Genomic DNA, 5,686 nt, shown 5'->3' on the forward strand with positions numbered 1-5,686 from the left:
CACACTCATGTGGATGAATACACAACCATGGTTATTACTCGGATTTCTGACAAAAAGCAACGAGATGAAAAGGCCCCTGCTGAAGGTAGCAACGAATTTTCTTATATGCCCAATTTACAGCAAACAATCATTGTCAATAAAGTAATAAGTGTAATATCAACTGCAATATAACGTTATTTAAGAGTCTCAAGAGAAGTTTTTCAGAAACTAATATGCACCAAACTTATTAACTGTTTTCCCCTAACTTTCTCCTTGCAGTGGATGTCTATTCTGGGACTCTGAACAGCCTATCCATCAAAAGGAAGTATGATCTCACATTCACCTGTAGCTTAAAGCTTAAGTTTTATCCTTTTGATTTTCAAGAGTGCTCTATGCACTTCAAGGTGACTTCAGCTCCAAAGAATTTTTTGCACTTCGATCCAGTGAGTTCTTCTGCTAGGTACTTTGGCGAGCGACATTCAACTGAATATTATGTAAGTTTTGGAGATGTTTGTTTCTTACTTTTATATATATATATATATATATATATATATATATATATATATATATATATATTATATATATATATATATATATATATAATATATATTCGTGTGCCACACCCTTGGGTCCTGGGTTTAATGTTGATTAATGTAAATCAATGATTTGGCTCAAATTTACTGCCTTAGCAACAGGACAATTAATCAGTGACTATAGGAGCAGCGAACAGAAGAGTAATGTAACGCAGTGAAAAATATGCTAGTCTACCAAATTGGTTTAAGAGAGACACATGAGTCTACTTAAATAAAGTATAATTTCACTTAAAATGGCACTGTGTGCTACGTTAAAAGGGTTGCAAAGGCTAACTAGTGACACACCAGGTCAGGGTTGCCGCGAAGTCCGAACATCACCGAGAAACTAGCGCCGCACCGGGAGGTGTAGCTAGTGTTAATTGCCAAGCAATGTTATGTTGCAACACTAACTAGACGACATAGTCACCCTGGTTATATTATATTAACCGTATCTTTACCAGTATATGAGTTGGGTTTACTAATTAAACCTTTTTAGAGTTAGATTTTCCCCTTTCCGAAATTCAGGTGCTTCATAAATTTTGAAACTACGTAACTTTAATGATAGTAAAATTTAGAATCGAACGAGATACGCTGACAATGTTCGGTCTTAAGCTGGTTTATTACATTCGATATATATATTAAATATATGTGTGTGTGTGTGTGTGATTTGTGTGGGTGTGTGTGATTACTGTTTTATAGTTATGGTTGTTGTATATGATTTGATACGTAAATTAGGCTACAAAGTGAACAAGGGCAAGTAAATGTATTCATAAAGTTCTCAGCAAAAAGTGGAAAGTTACAAAAAACTGCTTTAAAATGTATTTCTTTACTGAAAACGGTTGGTTTTGCATTCATTTCTTTGCGTTCGCCACAGAGTAAGTTGACAAGCTCCATAAATCCTCCGATATTCATAAGTAGTTTATTCTTTATTTTCTTTTTTAAGCCACATTTGTCACTTTAGGTAATATGCTGTATGTTAAATCAAACGTTTGCTGAAGTATTAATGATAATAAACAACCTAATATATAACATAGGTCTAGGCTTAAAATCAATGCCATAAACATTGTAAACTGACAAAAACGATATGAAACATGTAGGTCTATATGCCACCTTTTATGATCCAAATATTTTGAAATGAGATATTTCCCCAAGAGAATGGACAGCATGATTTATGGTATACATGATTTATGGTTTACATGTGCCAATCCTAAGCCAAACGAATGCCCTATTCAGGGCTATGAGTTTCAAAAAATTGGAAAAGAGCACATCATAATTGGTCCTTTTTTTATCAATAAGCTACATTAATATAAAGAAAATCCACGATTATAATACACCACTTTCTAGCATACTGATACCGAAACTTATTCGGTTATAATCAGTTGAATCACTTCAACTAATGAAATTGCCTAACACATATTTGCAGTTGTTTTCTCAAAAAAAAAAATAAATAAATAAAAACTCGTTTCACATGACTAAGTTTACATTAATTTAAGTCAGTCTTCACCCTAAGATTTCACAAATTAACCAAATTTTACTAACCTATATACATATATAATTACAAAGGCAAATTGAAGATTGCTGGACCTTTAGAATGAATGCATTGGGTTACGTCATCTGCTGTTGATAAAATCGGTTCTTAATTGAAAATCGTATATGATCGTATCTGATATTGGCTCACGAACACTCGAGACTAGTGAAAATGGTTCATTTTTCAAAAATATTAGTATTTTCAAAAATATTATATAAATTCAATCATTTTTTATTAATGGAAAAAGTTTTAAAAGCATATATACTATGCGGACCTACAGCGCCGCATACGTGAGGAGTGCAGACCTCAGCTCTGCATTCAATGACTCGCCCTCGAATCTTCTCCGCACTTTTGGTCGTTTCTCCGCGCTTTGGCAACACTGCACCAGGTACAAGTTGATATAATTAAACAACTAGAATTAATTTCTAACATTAACACGTTCTAAGAATAAGTACGATTTCCTTCAACGAGTCTGGCACACAGAACAGCAGGTAAATACACCACTCTTATAGTAAAATATTATCACTTGGGGAAAGATATACTTGGCGTATGGTTCAAAAACACCGTTGCTTGACACACAGATGGACACAACAGGACTGTAAGTAAATCTAGAAGACAGTCAAGACAGCTAAGCATTTGCAAGAACTTACTTTACTAGCGGCTTGAGTGCAAAAGCAAAGTTACGTAATTCACATTATGATTCAAGCAGAGATTAACTTGAATATGCATGTCACGAAATGTTACAAATCATTGATCAAAGATATGACTATATCACTTCACTAGTAACTTTATATACGTCACTAAAATAAAAGGTCACTGTTCACTGTAATAAATTGGGAGACAAAATTCAAAATGGATTGAGGATCTGGAAATAAGAAGGAGGTTATAGGAATAGGGACTGACTTACAAACAGTGACAGCAAATCAAAAATACATTTCTCAGCACTTTACCTGATGAGTCAGTGAACTTGAACTGAGACGTAGGATGAGCCAGTAGAATTCGTCGTTAAGGAACTTATATCTTCACGCTACCAATGAATGGAGTAGGTAAGTTGCGACCGGAGTAGTTTGGTGTGCAAGGACGTAGTGAGTGGTATGGTATGAGGTATAGTGGAAATCTCGTCTAAGTCCAAGAAGGACTTGTGGACTTCTTGCTTAAGTCTGCTTATAGACACCAAACCGACTGAGTTCGGTGCTGGGCCTCTTAAATCTCTCTCAACTTGTTATGGACAACTAGGTTCCAGAGATACTTGCAGACATAGGGTAATGTAACGCGGCTTTCTACCTAACTGACTTCCTGGGGCAACCAGGGGCGCTTCTATCCCCATCAGTGCGGTCACCATCTTGGATGTTCTAGATGGTCAGCTGGTATTGCTCAAATCTTCCACAAAGACCTTAATCCTTTGGTAGCGCTGGAAGAAAACAGTATTTTAACAGTATCTCGTGCCTGTATTGTCTATAACAAAAGGGAGCTGTCGCAAAGGAGAAAAAGGTTAGGCTGGATTGAGTTACTAGGTGCGAAAAGGCAAGGGTCAGGTCAGATCCTAAATGACCCACAGATGGGTCAAAAGGAGATGGTCGGCGGAGCTTCAGTGTTAATGAGGGAATCTCAACCCTAAGGGAATTGATACAATAGAAGGAGCTGTGTGAGAATTGAATCTGTCTCCCCGTCCACGCATTTTGATCAAATGCAGGTGGCCTGTTAATGACAGCTAGAGGACGTTAGCGGTGATTATACTGAATTGGACAGGGACTTTTACAGTAGATTTGAAGGACCGTCAGCTTCCTGGTCTTTCTGAAGGACGTCGTCAACGGGTGATGCTGCGATCGGCATTAATGTTGGTAGCGAATCCTGAGGGGAATCCAAAGCAGTGTCCTAATGCCATTCTATTGCACTTGCTATGACCAGAGAAGATGTTTCTGAATAATGGAGAGGGTCTGAACTATATGGCAAGCGAGACGAATCTAAACTGACTTATTTTAACACTAAACTGTCGTTTCCATCTCAAACGAGATTCTGATATTTATGATTTATTTGACAGTGAAACGAATTTGAACTAATTTTCCCTGACACTACCATGCTGCTACTTTCTCTGAGGATGAAAAACATCCCTAGGCCAATCACCTGAATTTGAAGTGATAAACAACCATTCTTGTTTTCCCTTTAATTTTACTTGTATACTTTGATCAATAATTTAAAACTGAGACGAAAATGCAAGCGGCATAACATGACGCATGCGATATATATATATATATATATATATATATATATATATATTATATATATATAGATATATATATTAGTATATATGGCAAAAAGAACTTAGATTCTAACGTGTACAAAGAAATTTACTTTATAAATCTTTATTCACATGAAATTTTGTATTTTTTTCAAGATGCTAGTTTTTTAAGTGTTTTAAAAATTGTCCTACAATACCTTTTACATCTAGTATATTATTAAATGGTCACAATAAATTTAGAGAGTATAAATAAACACATAGCTGTATGATAGAGCCGTAAGATGCTTTGCAACCTTCTCAAATTGAATAGGCAAAGAGTTGATCAAATGAATATGGCATTATTCTGGTCTTTTCTTTGGGCAATCCAGGTGGGAAACCTGAAACTGAAGCCTGACGAATCGGGAGTCTACAGTTCGATGCAGATACTGGTCCCACTCAGACGTCAATCTGGATACGCCATCCTGAACATCTACATCCCGACCTTCGTGCTGCTGATCATAAGTTACATCACCCTCTTCATCAGGACAGATATGTTTGATGTCAGGATGGTGGGAGCTCTGACCGTGCAATTGGTCATTGCAACATTGTTTTCTCAGGTAAGAATCTTGATTACTTGCAAGAACCAAAGCAAACAGCCTAAATTGCTCAATGGGTAAGAGACAAAACTTCTCAAGAAATGGGCAGCAGCAGCTGAAGATTTCATTGCAAAGTGGCAACTCAAATCCCCTACAGTATTTGAAACAAAAACTTTACTAAAAGACTCGGCGTTAAAGAGTATAAACTTCAGAATGGCTTTTGGACACAGAGAATATAAAGGTTGATTTTTTTTAAAGGCGGGGAGAGTAAATAAATAAGATGTTATGAGCTTTTATACTTCTCGAATTTATAATTTACCATATAAATATTTGCTTTTACTCTGTATATACTTTGCAGTAATGATGGAGAGCAGAGTACCATTTGCATCATCTGCCATGAATTTCTATATTATCTGTTGTCTTAGGGTACATTATCCTATTTACCCACTTTTGTATATTGATATCTTGAGTCTCCAATAGTAAAGTATAATATAAATGTAGAGATATACAAAATTAAATACTAATAATCATAATGAAAGGAGATAAAACCATATACAAATCGTCATTTTAGTCATTTGAACTTACAAATTTCTCTTATTGTTATAAAACTCACGGTCCAGTTGCACGGAATTGGATGCAAAACATAGCACAGTATGTCTTGGTAAGGATCACACTCCCATTTCCAGGTATCAGAGTCACTCCCAAAAACTTCATACTTTAAGATGGTTGACGTGTGGCTCCTGTTTTGCATTGGGATCACCTTTCTCATCATTATCTTTCATGCCATCATCGA

The sequence above is a fragment of the Macrobrachium nipponense genome, chromosome 18, assembly GCF_015104395.2.
Source record: "Macrobrachium nipponense isolate FS-2020 chromosome 18, ASM1510439v2, whole genome shotgun sequence".
In the NCBI taxonomy this organism is placed as follows: Eukaryota; Metazoa; Arthropoda; class Malacostraca; order Decapoda; family Palaemonidae; genus Macrobrachium; species Macrobrachium nipponense.